The sequence below is a fragment of the Alexandromys fortis genome, unplaced genomic scaffold (genome assembly GCF_014885135.2).
Source record: "Alexandromys fortis isolate MF-2015 unplaced genomic scaffold, M_Fortis_MF-2015_v1.1 scaffold_160, whole genome shotgun sequence".
NCBI classification, from domain to species: Eukaryota; Metazoa; Chordata; class Mammalia; order Rodentia; family Cricetidae; genus Alexandromys; species Alexandromys fortis.
The window spans coordinates 1,018,434-1,033,754 of NW_026068035.1; positions in this window are offsets into that span (position 1 = coordinate 1,018,434).

Sequence of the window (15,321 nt, forward strand, 5' to 3'; positions counted from 1 at the left end):
CAGTTCTTGTTTCTGTGACAAACTACCCAAGAAGAGCAACTTGAAGAAAGGAAGGCTAATTTAGGTTCAGTTTCTCGGTGTTTCAGTCAATGTCCCTTGACCTGCCTCTGTGGGTCTTGGTGAGATAGAGCATCATGTCAGGGAGCATGTGGCACAGAAAAATTGACTCATATCATGTCAGAAAGAGTAGATGAGGCAAGAGAGAAGAAAGGAAGAGAAGTGGGAGGAAGAGGATGGCAGGGAGGGAGGGAAGGAGGGAGGGACAAGATACTGCCCTCAGGATTTGCTGCAAAGACCACTCCTATAAATCAGATTCCAACTCCTCAGTTTCTGTCACCCCCTCAATAGCCCACCAAATTATGAGCCCATAATTTTCAGAGCCTCCCCTATGCAGAGACCCCTGAACATTGCTGCCCTGGAGACCAGCAGTCAGCGAGCAGTCAGAGTTCCCTGCCTTCACTGACCTTAATTCTAGTGAAAAGGGGTCTACAAGGTCTCAACCTCAATTTTGTTCCAAGAAGAAGAAGAGGAGGAGGAAGAGGAGGAGGAGAAGGGGAAGGAGGAGGAGGAGAAGAAGAATGAGAAGGAAGTGAGGGAGAAGGAGGAGGAGGAGGAGGAGGAGGAGAAGAAGAAGAAGAAGAAGAAGAAGAANGAGGAGGAGGAGGAGGAGAAGAAGAAGAAGAAGAAGAAGAAGAAGAAGAAGAAGAAGAAGAAGAAGAAGAAGAAGAAGAAGAAGAAGAAGAAGAAGAAGAATGCATTTGAATAATTTGCACCATGTAGTCATTTTCAAGCACTTTAGAAATACTAGCCGTTAGTGTGGTTATCGTGGTTGATATTATTTAGTTAGGGAACTCACAGTAGCTCTTCACTCTGTGTCCCCTTTCCTTGCCTGTGACATTGGATTTTGCATTATATCCCCTCAGCAGTACAATAAAGTAAGATGAAATGGGGTTCTAACACAAACAATGAGATACACCAATAACCCAGTATTGACCACACATCCAGCCTATTCATCTGTATACTGCACTGTCCAATCACACCCTCCCAGATAAAGACAGATACACAGAAACTTCCAGATATGAATGTATTCCAAACACCTGGGACATTGGCAATAAAATTAATGTGTGTGGTAGGATGGGGGCAGTATTTGACATCTAATCATAATTAACAATGTTTATAGCCTTAATTTTAACAACAAAATAGAACGTTAGAGTCTGAAGTTGGAAATCTAGGAAGTTATAAATTTGGGGGGTGTAGGTGAATCTATTTAAGGCTAGCAAGTAATACTGACTACTATTAAATAGTAATACATTTCACTTTACTTTGCTTCTACTCCTGTATGATTTTTAAAGATTTATTTATGTATGTATAAGGATGTGTTGTCTCAATGTACATCTGCACACCAGAGAAGGACATTGGATCCCATGGGTCTTCAGATATAGATAGTAGTGCCAAGTGGGTCCTGGGAATTGAACTCTTAACTGCGGAGCATCTCTCCAGCCCTGCTTGGTTTGTCAGATTTCTGTGATGCTAAAGACAGTGAGTTTTGTCTTTCTGTTTGTGCATTTGTTCATTTCTTTGTGTTTAGAAAACCTAATTGAATTTCAAACGTTCTGAAGCACATCCTGAGGCTCTGAATTCAGAAGGACCTTGATGTTAAAACAGTGTTCTCCATTGTAATCCATTCACAGTCTTGCTAAACCTTAATCTAACAATAGAGGATTAAGCTCAGCTATTCCAATGATCAAAATAAATACCACTTAAAAATGTGAATTAGCCAACCTCTCCAAAAGCAAATGCATAGAAATCCAGTTACATTGAAAGGCAAGGTTTGGGAGTCATCACAATCAGATCAGAGAAGTAGAGATAGTTTAAAAATTCTTTTTTCTTTCCCATGATACTATTCAAGACTAAAAAATCATCTGAGAGGTTAATGTTGTGATCACATGGAAAATTCTAGACTCCTGAAAACTCTCAGCAGCAGCTGGCTGAACACAAAGGAGTGCCTATAATGTTGAGGATAAGGCCAAAAAGAAACACTATGTGGACAAAGGGCTCCCATCTCACAGGGACTTCCCCTTGTCATCCATGAAAAATCTGGAATCTGTGGCTTATGGGAACTCATATTTCCAGCTGTGGAGACAAAAGCTGTTGGATATTCTGCATCAGAAACATTTCAAGAACCTTTTTTACAAGTACAGAATTTAAAATACATCTCTCAAAACTACTTCCTTAGAAGAAATTTCCACTCAAAAAATCTATAGTGATTACAAAAATCGGAAATGAATATAAGCTAAAATGAAGCACTTTATACATGTGGCACTACCTGCCCAGAATGAGCACAGCAGCATGTGGGCTCATATGCAGATTTCAGACCATGTGGCCTCGAGGAGGATCTCACATGTAGCTTCTCAGAAACACAGAAGACTGGGGGAACCCTAAGAAGGCATACCCCACACCAAGGCAGGGAGAGTTACACAACCACATTAGGTTTTTCTCAAGTAAAACCAAACAACTAACAAAATCCCAAATCAACCAGTTAACCAACTGCTAGTCAGCCAAGCAGCCATGCAGCAACCAACCAACCCAACCAACCACCCAGCCAACCAACCAATTAACCAACCAGCCAGCCAGCAATCCAGCCAACCAACCAAATAACCAACCAGACAGCCAGCTAGCCAGCCAGCCTGCCAACTAATCAATCAACCAATTAATCAGCCAGCCAACCAACCAGCCAACCAACCAGCCAACCAACCAGCCAGCGAACCGACCTTAACCAACCAACCAGCCAGCCAGCCAGTCAACTCCTAGAGAATCGCAATCTCAGAAGCATTTCATCTTATTTCCTTTTGTTTCTTTAGGAGGGACTGGATTCCACATTAGATTGGCAAGGGTTATATTAAATGAGATTAGCAATGGAAAACTTCTGCAGGGAGGAGGGGTGCACTCAACCTACCTTTCTCGTGGTATCCAGAGCAGATCTATCATATCTGGGCTCCTGATGATGACCAGGCAGAAATGGCCTTGAAAAACCCTAAGCAAATATCCCAGAACAAAGAAAAGGCAGGCTGGGGAGAGGGAGAGGTGATCTGGCCCACTAGGAGGCTCTTCTGAGTACAACTTGGGCCCTTTCTGAGACCTGCAGTCACCTTATACTGACGCAGCATCCATCTTTTCATCTGCTGTGTTACCTGTGGCCAAGTCCCCTCTGATCCTTTTGAATTCCATCCAACCTACCCAGTCACTGTGCTGTTTCCCGGCCAGTTGGGACTCTCTGCCCTACCGGAGAGAGTGCCAGGTTATGTGGATGGGCTGGAGAGTAGCAGGTCCTGTAGTTGGAGTGTTCCCTGCTAGGAATGCTTTGTTGGGGTGGGCAGGTTGAGGGTACCACAGTGCGGCAGAAGCACAAGTGTCAGAGGGCTTCACTGCTAGAGTCTGATCTCTTGGCTGAGAGACAAGGGGGAATAAAAAAATTCCTTGCAGAAAGGGACACTATCCAGGAACATTTTGATCAGAGGCAGTACAATTTGCCACATGAAAGAAAACCTTCACTAAGTTAGACTCTTGCTGTGCGGGGCACTGAAAATATTTGGTAAATAATCTTCATTCCATGATTCAGTTGCATCGTTCTATCAAACCACCAGGGCTGTGAACATTCTTTCCTTATCTGAACACCAGTCCCCCACATGAAGACCCGTTTGCACGCTGCGAGGACATCTGTCTTGTTTATAATCCTCTTTGTCTGTCTTTATCAAACTTTTCAGCTGTGTGGATCATTTCCCATTCCCAAACATCCCATTTAATGAGTCTTCTTCAAAAGGTCCTCTAGGATGACCTATCTTCCTGGAAGAGGCCAAGGTTCTCACTTTAGGATGCTTGAAGAATTAATCAGCAATCACATAGAAAATGACAGTGTGCAGGCTCTGTCCCTAAGGATCTGGACAGGAGAACCTCAAGAAGCTTGTAATTTTCCTAGAAAATATTCATCACTCATGGAAGCTTGCAATCTAAGTATGGAGTCCATTGTAATAAGACCAGACTCTGATAACTGCCTCCCACCCGATGTGTCCTGTCTTTCGTATTACAACAGATCTGTATATTTACTGGGAAAGCTGCATGGCATATATCAACCAGTAACCTACCAGTCACCCAGAGACTGTTCTTGGAAAACTGGAAAATATCATTCTTACTTCAAAATGGTATGGCCATTCCAAGTTGCAGGATCACACTGGTAAATCATCCCCAAGTTCAGACCTCAGCCTCCATAGCCACCAAGTAGTCTGGATACTTATGCTGCCTTCACTGTAGAGAGAGTGAACCTCCCACATACACCCTAACTGACCAGTCCTAGATAGAGTATTCTGACCTCTCCAATGCCTCAGTTTCTAAAACTTAGGCAAATGTTGGAGAATTGTGGCAACTCAATTGTTCTCGTGGAACTAATATACACCAATAAGTGCAAAAGCGTGAGAAGGAAGCCAAACCAGGGATGGTTTTTAAGAGCATCAAAGATGGAAAGGAAAAAAGTCAAGAAAAATAAAACAGTAAATCCCAAAGATTGATCACTCAATTCACAAAACTGATTGAGTTCTTAATGGATGTAAAATCCATCTTAGGCTCTCGGAGGAAGAGGAGAGGCAGAGCTGGTGGCCGATGGCATGCACTGGAATTTGGGAGCCAAGGTAATGAGGTTTTCTCTCTGGGTCCCAAACACGGCACACAGCCCACTCAAACTCTGGTCACTCTGCCATGTCTTACCTATTGGTCTACTTTGCTTTCTTCCCACTGTGTGAATGCTTCAGGAGTGGGCCCACCCTTATGCACTACTTTCTTGGTGTCCATGCTAGGCTCACAGAAGAGTTCAAGAGAGCTGGGAAGTGGAGTACATGGCGCATTCTCAGACAGTGGCATGTGAAGAATTTGGACAAGGATGTGAAGAGACAATGATCATACAACCAGGGGAACAGGGGACTCCAATGGCTCAATTACAGAAATGGTCAGCTAAATGAAGCTGGGTATCAGTCAGGATGACAGGACATCTCAGCCTGCCTCTGAGGCCTGGGTGCTAACCTTCATCTCCCTAAAGCCAGCATCCTCAGCCACAGAGACAGAATAAGAACCTCCATGCCAGTTAGGTACACAAGGGACTGAAGATCAGAGGTACTCAGCTCTCAGTGCTTGGCAGAGAGGTGCCTACCTGCCCGCTGGAGTGTAAACTCCATGATGGATAGGATTTCACATTCTGTGTCTTCTTGGGTTGTGAGTCGCCAGAATGTAAGGGCCTCGTAACAAGGGCCCAACAGATAACTGACAAGGGGGGGGGTGTTACATGTCCTGGCCACCATTGCTATTTTATTCTTTTTATGTCCCTTTTAGATTCTTGACAGACAGAAACAAAAGTGAGTGGTGTCAGAACTGAAAAATCTTGATATTGTCCTCTTAAAAATCCTGGGGTGAGTTGAGAAAAGAAGGGTTGCCATGGCTTCAGGAATGGTGACTGTGATCTAACAGGGGATATATTTCCCTACTTTTCTTAGCCTCCTGAAATTTTTCTTTCAAATGAAAAGTCGATAACACTTTTTAAGATTTATTTTCATTAACTTTTAAGACTTTGTGTATCTCTGTCTTGATATGTGCCTATGAATGTACCCACAGAGTCCAAAACAGGATGCTGGGTCCTCTGGAGCTGGTTACAGGCTTTTGAAAGCACCCTGATGTGGGTTCTGGAACAGAACTCAGGTTCTCTGTAAGAATAATATGAGCTCTTAACTCCCAAGCTCTCTCCAGCCCTCGAGTGTAATCTTGGAATTCCCAATACCTTATACATTGGGGTTCAGTATATACTTTAATGGGATTTGTGCCACTTATGATAGACTCACAACTAAAGAGACTGACTGCAGAACAATGGTCAACCTAATGACCAACAAGGCACATGAATAGGAAAACAGTACGGGGAGGGTGTCCAACATGTTCCTTGTCAGTGACCCTGAGAAGATGTCCAGTGCCTGTGAGCAGCCCAAATACTGGGTACCAGCACCATGCACAGCATGACTAACAGTGGTATTCAGCCAAGCTGGCTCAGAGATTGTGTACTCAGGAGATGAGCCACGCTACAAAAGGACAACATCACTACAGGTCAGATGGCATAAGCAGAGAACCCTGAAAGGGTCAAACTGACTCCCCAGTGAACTGACTCTCAAGTGCACACACTCCCCTTCTTAAACTCCCAGACATTCATTTTAGAGTCTAAGATCATGACCTTGAAGCCCAAGGGGTCCTAGTCTGATCTCAGATTCACCTGTTTCCTGTGTGCTACATGGAGGTGCACATGTGTCCTCTGTGCTACATGGAGGTGTGTGTATCTCCTATGTGCTGTAAGGAGGTGTACATGTCTCCTGTGTGCTACATGGAGGTGTATATGTATCCTGTATGCTACATGAAGGTGTACATGTGTCCTGTGTGCTACATGAACGTGTGCATGTCTCCTGTGTGCTACAAAGAAGTGTACATGTATCCTGTGTGCTACAAGGAGGTGTGCATGTCTTCCGTGTGCTACATGGAGGTTTGTATGTGTTCTATTACAGTGGAGAGGCATCTGTGTAGACAAAAATTCTTCCTCAAAGGTAAAAGCCTCCATTCACTCACATCAGTAGCTTTAAAATATGCATATATTTAAATATATTCCTCAGTTTCTGAGCCTTTTTTTTAAACAGATGTGTAAGGGGAACTGAAGACAAGCAAGAGCTTCATTATTGTTTCCTTCCATTTTAGACTACATCTCCCCAAAGAACACCTGAGTGTGAGGAAGGGGGCAAAGGATGATGGCATCATTTTCCCTTGCTAACACCCAGTCAGTTGTTTCTTTCCGCATGCCGCACTTCCAGGTGTCATGGTATGGACCACTGACGACGATTCTTTAAAAGAGAAAGGTCGTACTAAAAAACATCAGGTAAAACTCAGGGAGCAGCTGAGCCCTGCGATGCATGGGCTGGCTGTGGATTCCAAGCACTGTGCCCAACTCAAATCTCAGATTCTATTTTATACGGAACAAAATCAGTTGCTACCATTGGAGCTTCTAAGGAACCCTATCAAAGATGGTTCCTCCCTGGGATGGGGGCACTGAGGAACCTGCCACCCTGGGATTGTTCCTTTGGAGCCCAGGTTAAAATAAGTAGGTTTTCCATCCAAATGTCCCACAGTTGGGAGAAAATATATATAGAGAAGAAGAAGAGACACTTAACGCACAATTGGTGGGTGTGTTCCCTTTCAGGCACAGAGTTTCCTAATTCTTCCCCCACCCCCCAAAAACAGTATTGTTCGGGGGGAAAGGAGAGCTCTTTGCATTGCTGCAATTTCCTGAAATCATGAACTTCATAAAGCCTGCATCCTGCTTTTGGTATCCCTTGACAGTCCCAGTCGGGGTGAAGATCAAGGATTTCCCTAGGGCAACTTGCAAACGCTACTCCAAGCTGCTGCTTCCAAGCCAGAAGAAGAAGAGCAGACCACATTGACTCCCAGGGAAATAATGGTCAACTGCCTGGAAGACAGGGACGTTGGGCTTGGGAAATGGCTGAACTACTCCAGGCTTGATTTCTGAGACTCCCCCTGCACCACACACCTGAATCCCCTAACCCAGCACACGCCATATTCCTCCCTCCCCACCACACACCTGTACCGGCAGGCATTGTATTCTCCCTGCATGTTCTCCCTGGTTCTGTTTGTGCCTCGGCTTCAAGAGCCAAGTCCGGTTTATTCCCTTCTATGTAGTTATCCAAAGATTTTTGAGCCTGTTGGAGGAAGACCATTTTTATTATCATAAATTTGAAAAGCATCTGGTTCTGTAGTGTTTCAAATTTAGAATTCCACTTAAACGCAAAATGAAAACAAAGAGATAAACGTCGTCTGCGCACACAAGTACGAATGAGTCTTCGTCACATTCCATGGATTATTTTGATTTAGTTTTAACAAAATACTGTATTAAATCACTCTAATGAGCTGTTCCTGCCCGGTCTCAGCACAAGGTCATTAGGTACAAGACAACCCTTGCTGAGATCTCCACTACTTCACATCGGAGATGTCCCTGAAAGGGCCTGGTGGTTTTCCTTAGCAGGGAAATGTAGAAGGAAGCCAGCAGGCCATTGGGCAGGCATCTGGGGGCGGGGCTGCAGGCACTGGTGGCTCCAGGGCAGTGGGCACAGGTCTCAAACAAAGCGGGGGTCAGCTCCCCTTGCATCTGCTCTCTCAGATCCTGCATTTCATGGGCACTGCTTCCACATGCTTGTTGGCAGGGGGAGAAAGAAAACCCTGAAATTAACACGCATGTGTATAATATGTCATTAAATGAGTCGTGTGTTTTTTTAGGGTAACAGCTGTCTTTTTAATTAATGAGAGATACACATACAGGACACTCACAGATATTGAAGCACACATTGCATTCCCCCATGGCAGACCAGCAGCTCTCTTGCAGTGAGAATACAGACAGCAAGGTGAACATGACCAGGTATCTGAACGTGACTGGCTTAGAGTTACGTGGTGTGATATGCTAATTATACAGAAACAGCTCCTGTTCTGCCTTCCAATTAGGGGTCTGAACACCTTCGTCAGTGCTTTACACCATTGTTAGCATGGCTAATTATTTATCTTGGATGTACTTTCTGTGAAAGCTGGTATTCAGGTGAATGGTACGTGGGTAGATTCCCATCCTACACTGGATGGACCAAAGCAGGCTTCAGACAAGGCTCTAAGGCACAGAGTCCAAGGTAACATGTATGCAGGCAGCACAGAGTCCAAGGTAACACGTATGCACACAGCACAGAGTCCAAGGTAACACGTATGCACACAGCACAGAGTCCAAGGTAACACGTATGCACACAGCACAGAGTCCAAGGTAACACGTATGCAGGCAGCACAGTTACAGTCCAAGGTAACACATATGTGCACAACCTGGTACTTTGAAAATCTTGATGTGAGGACCGTTAGGCCACTCAGCCATCATGGGACACTTGCCAGCCAGTGCAGGACTCTCCTAATAGCACAGAATCTCAGCACACCTCAGAGGCCTACTGGGAGACACCTAGACAGTCATCAAATCTAGCACAAGCCCTCCCCGCCTAGGAGCCTAGCAAGGTCAAAGCGTGTTCTTGTGTAGGTCTGGAGACCTAATCTGGGATTTACTGGGAATAAAGCTGATTTATATTGCTAAGCTAGTGAATTAGAAGACTTTGCTGGTTGCTGTTATTTGCGAAGTCTTATCTATGGAATGCTTACTCGTGTTTTCTTTTTAATTTTATGGCTGCTGTCTCTTAACCAAATAACATCTGTGTACTCTGGGGTGTTGAGGAGTGCGCCCCAGTACAGTGGTAGGATGCACGTCTGCTATCTGTGGTCAAATCTCTACCACTGTCAATGCTTAACAGAATGTAACGAGATTGACAGGGGGAGCTTTACTGACGGGGTAGTCTCCAGTCACTCCTGGGAAATGGGTTTGTGGGTAAAGTTATTCTACAGCTGTCTCTGGCTCCACGGAGACATTCCAAGATGAGGAGAATCAACTCTGGCAGATGGATTAAGAAAAAACAGACAAGACCCTCCTCTGCTGGCACAGACGATACAGGGCTTTGCTTTTGCCAGGCCCCGGGTGATGGGCAGCCACAGGGCCACCTCCCTCATGCTGTAGATGAGGAAGTGCGGGTGCCGGAGCTGGGGATGGCCCAGCAAAGCCTTGCCACAGGAGGATAAATCAGTTGCTCCCAGACCAAGCAATGTGTAAGAATTAAAAGAGGACTGCTTTGGCACGTGGGGGTGCCATCATACCTCGGAAGTTACAGGAAGCGCTCTTTAAGAACCAGGGAATCCGATCTTCAAGCCAATACCCTATGCTCAGAGCCAAACAAAGCAAAGCCCCCATAATGAGGAGGGCTTCCTAACGACAAGGAGTGCGTCTGAATGGAAGGCCTACCATCAGGCCTTGTGGAGCGCACAGCTCTGTGCTAAGGGAGTGTGCCTGGTATTTCCAGGAAAGGGGGAAGGGAGACGATGGCGTGACAGGAAGTGGAAGAGGATGGAAGGAGGGGAGAAGTATTTACGAAGGTGGAAAGGAGGCCTACTGCAAAACTCATCTACGCTCCAGTCCTGGAAAGGGCTCGCCCGTCCCCTGGACCAAGAGCTTGCTCTGCAGAACAGGTGTGTCTCATTATGTAGCCAGGCAGTAGGGCGAACCAGTTCAGGGCTCTCGTTCTGCCCACCCGTTCCCCGAGCATCCTTCTGATGGTTTCACGTCCCAAGTAGCTGGTCTACAGGGAGAAGAGGTGTTGGTCGGGATGAAGCAAACATCTGGTCAGCCTGACACTTATATTACTCACCGTAAATTAATGAACTGGCACTCGGGTTTCCTGTGTCAGTCTCCTGCGAGATGTGTTAACACCAGGCAGTGTTCTTCAGCCAGCACCACCCTGCGACTGAAAAATTCCAGTCAGTGGATTGAGAGTCCTGACCTGAACCTGGCCGGAGGGTCACTCAACAAAGCTTCTGGAAGCTTTAAGTTAAATATCATCTGTAAAAAGGAACACATTAAGAATACTCTTTTCAATCACTGACCATAAATTTTCGAGGTGGTACGATGGGAATCAGACCTTAGGTTGGCTGTTGGGATTTGGTGGGGGGGGGACTCTACAAATCACTGATTGACCCCCCAAACAAATGAAGAAGGGGGATGGGGACACCCAAGACCCCAGAGCCTCAAACCTGTCATGACGAGGCAGGAAGTAGACTAGGGCCTCTGTACTAATGAAGAACTACCTGACACACATTGAGGAACAGAGAAACTATGTACGGGCGGGTGTGGTGACCCACACATATCATCCCGGCTCCTGGACAGAGGCAGGTGCTGGCCATGAGTTAAAACCCAGGCATGTGAGTTTTAAAACCCAGAGATGTGAGACTGTCTCTCACAAATGAAATCACTAAATGAGAAGTACAAAGACAGGTCAGAAATGAGAGAGAGAGCCAAACTGTGAGGCCTGGAACTTTCTACACTGGCACCTGGCAGGCCTGTGTGTGGTGTGAGGACATGTTGCAGAGGGGACTCAGGACGCGGGGGCACAAGCACACTGCATGCTCAGCACCAAGTTATAGGAAGCAGGCAAGGAGGAGCCTGTGTCAGAGCAGGCCAGCTTCTGCCTCACAGAGCAACCCTGTGCTTGGAACGCAGGGCAAGTTCCCTAGGGGGTGCTGTTCATGCATGCCAGGTGTCCACAGCAGCCCTGGGGATCCCAGGGGAAGGGTGGTCAGAATATCACCTTCCTGGAAACGTCTTGAATTACAGAGCGAGACCCACGAGCATGGAAATAAAGGAAATAATGCAGCTCCCAGGCTAACAGCTCTATTTCCCATTTTCCCATCCATTACCTTCCTTGGATTGAGTCATTCCAATTCCGACAAATCTCACAAAAATTGCAAATGTGGTTCTCTCCGACTGCCAGGTGGATAGTCTCCCCGTGCTGTTTGGGTCACCTCGATTGGGAGATGGGGTCCGAATTGCATACATTTTCTTCATTAGGGGTGACTGGTGAATGATGAGGGCCCGGCCACTCCAGGGAGTGTGGCCTCCTTGGGTGCCTGCCACGTTCTGGAATCACTCAGGGCTGTCTATTGGTGGGAGCTGAAGTAAATCACACCCAGAGACAATGGCACAGTAGGGGCGGTGCCTGAGGGCGGGAGGGGGGTAATACCTGAGCCATTTCGTGTGCTGTTTCCAGGGGTGGGGGGAAGAGAGTATTTGGGAAATACAAAGACATGCGATAATTCTGAACAGCTCATTAAGTTACCCGGCTCATTCCCAAACAGAAAGAGCTTCCAAATCTGCATTCATATTGCTAAGGGGAAGCATCAGCAACCACTCCTGCACAGATTTTTGGCCAGCATCAGGATGCTTTTTTTTTTTTTCTGAAGACATTCTCTCTATTGCCTGCTGCTCGCTGCTCCACAACACTTGACAAATTCACGGTTCTTAAAAGCCCCCATAAATGTTTTGTAAATTGCTCCGTTTTATCAGGGAGTTCTGCGAGCCTTGTCCCTGAGAGTCGCTGTGTTTCCATTCTCCAGTCCGTGTTTATCTTTATTTTTATGCATTCTCCAAACCGAAAGCCTGTCACCATTAGGATCTGCATTCTCGTTAATGCCACAACGCTACCCACACGGAAGAGCTCTATCTGCAAGCTGGAAATTCCCACAGTCTGAAGGTTCTCACTACTCCCAACAAACTCATAAACGAGGGAATAGACAAAGTCATCGATGGAGAGAGTTTAAGACACCCCAACCTTGTCTCATTGTGCCTGGAAATATGCAAACCCGTGTGCTCTCTTCTCGGAAGCAAGCCGCTTATGCTAAAGCAAGAGCCAAAACAGGACTGTATTAGAGGCAGAGGGAGGCCAGAGAGTTCATTTACACGGGAGCAATTTCCGGGTCGGTGGCTGTGGGAGAGGCAAAAGGGAAGGCGACTGGAGAACCGAGCAGTGATGGAGGGTGGGGGAGCAGCCCGGAGGAAGCACAGTGAGTTAGTAAAATTGCACTAGAGACGTGAAATTATAGACCTGTTTGGAATATTAATCCCCACAGCTGCAAGAAGGAGGCCAGCCGATTGAAACTTGCTTGAGAGACTTTCCTGGACAAGTTCTATTAAAAATGAGATAGTGTACTGTAAATATAGGCCCGTGTGTTCCGGCATTTTGTCAGTGCTCCGGCACCTGATTCATTCCCAATAGCACGATCCACTGGATATTATACCGGGTCTGTAAGGAGCAGCCGGCACATGTTTCCATCACTCAGAACGGCCACCTTTTTAAGCACGGGCATGTAAATGAAATATCTCCTCCCGTCAAGCCCACCTCGAGCCTGGTACCCAGCAGAGGCTGACAAGCTGCAGTTTGTAGCGGGAACCGGAGCCTATGCTAATGACGCGTATCAATCCATGCGTTCACACTCAACCTTAATACCGACAAGAAGCCAGGTCAACTGCACGGCATCCACTTTAAGAGAAAAAAAAAAAAAAGAAATCCAACGAGAAACCAATTTCCCTTGAAGAACTGCTGGCCCGTGTTTAATTCCTACCCTGAAAGTCCACTGTTCGGAGATTATTTAATAATTGCAGACTGGCTGGGTGATCACACCGAAGTAATACTTCTCCTTCTCCAATCTTGCAGCCAGTCTTCGGGGTGATCTCTAAAATATTTCACGGTACTTTGGAAAGTACCTGAACTTTGGGGGGTGTTCATGGTTATTCAGAAGAAAATCCTCCCCAAGTGACATGGGAGGGGGTATCTACTTTCAGCCAACGCACTCATCTTGGGCCGCCCAGGGAAATCTCTGAGCCGTTCTCCGAATTCCTCATTCATTTCCAGGATGGCCACATCTGACGCTGGAGGCATGGGCATTAAATCACAGTGTGGGAGGGAGCGAGCCCTCCCTTCCTTGCTGGATTGAAACTGCTTTACCAGGCATCTCAGGTGCCCAGCTCAGCAGGGGACATCGTAGCTGCTCAACAGAGACAACTGGTGGCTCAGCCTCCTCGTGGGAGGTCCCAAGCCACTACAGAGCCCCAATTGAGGAGAGAAACTGATTGGCACCCGGAAACCGCTGCACTACTAAGAAAGACTCCACACTTAAGCCTGCTCTATCTTGCTCCCCGCTCTGTATATAATGAAGGGCGGAAGTGTCTTTTGACTCCTGAGAGTTTATGTAGGAGACCCAGGAACATCATATCTGCCATGGTTAGGGTGCCATTGCTTCTCTTTATGTGACGACAGTTCGGAGCGTGGGGGCGGGGGGGTCCTGACAGAGATGGGGCGAGAGAAGATGGAGCATTTCCAGGCTCGAAGGATGCAGGCACAGCTAGAGGGCGTGTGAGAGCTACCCTAAAGCACATGGGCTGGAGAGGGCTGTGGGGAAACAGAATGCAGGAACATGGGGTGAAAGGTCACAAGAGCAAACACCCCTCCATTCCCCAGGCTACCTCCCACGGGCGGTGGGTACTCGTGGGTGAACACGTGATTATCTGGCACAAGAGATATTGGAAATGGGCAGGAAGTTATCATCTCTAGGGTTGCCTGTCTTCTGGTCATGGCTCCTCCTCTAAACCCCCAGCAACTCTCATCCCCAGCTATCAGAGAGCTCTCACCAGAGGTGGTATCTATCCACCACAGGACAAGGAGTGTGTGGTCACGTGGCCTTACTGTTACCGGATGCGGGTCATATCCTGTGTAAGTCCTTGGACGCTTGGCAGAATTATTACCAGGTTATAAATCCAGGGTTTTAACATTTATAAAGCGCAGTGAACGGCTAAAGCCCAAATGTGGTTTCAGGGGCTGACACTGATGAAGCTGTTTGGGAATAACCTCATTTCCTGATGAGTCAGGGGTGGCTTCCCACAGCCTGCAGCTCCACCAGGGGCTTCGGCCTGGGCTGGAGGGGGCCTGGACAGGGGCTGCTGGAGCCCACCCAGCATTTCTGTACTCAGTTGCCACCTGCAGGTGTTCAAATGATAGACCCCAAAGAGATGCGCCCATGTTTGACCCCCTAGAATTTACAAATGTAGAAAGAGACCTCTCGGTGGAATAGGAACTTGACTAGTCAAATTAAACCAAGAGTCACCAGGTGGAATCATCTGATGATCCATAATCCAACGACAAAGGTCCTTGAAAAGAAAGACAAAGAGGATCCAAGTAGAGAGGAGGGCATAGGATAACAGAAACACGGAGTGGAAAGATGCCCCAGGCCTAGATGTCTTGGAGTCTGAGAAGCCAAAAAAGACAAGGGGGGTGGGGATGCTCCCTGGACACTCGAGAGAGAGCATAGCCTGCCTGTAGCTTCACTATGGACTCTGGTCTCAGAGTCTGTAAATGCCTACTGTCCCCAGATTCACAGCCTGTGGGAAGCAACTATCACACCCTCAGGAGACCCACACCCTACCTGAACTGTTCTCAGGGTCCTTACTATATCCCAAGGGTAATCCATGGCATGAAAACTCTGACTCAGTAGACATGATCCCGCTTCAGCTGGCCAGACATTCCCATCTCAATAGAGATTCACACGTAATACATCTGCATTCCGTTAAGTCCCACAGACCTCTGAGTTTTGTCCTGGGACATGCCTAGGTTCCAGGGCTGAGAGCTAGTTTTCTCCCCAAATTCATTCACTGACCCCCTACCTGCCAGTGATGGTATTGGGATAGGATTAGGCTGTGAGAGCAAACTAACCTAGTTCCCTCATGGCAGCAACCTGCAGCAAATATCAAAGCCCCCCGAGTTAAAGGGTGTGCTCAGCTTG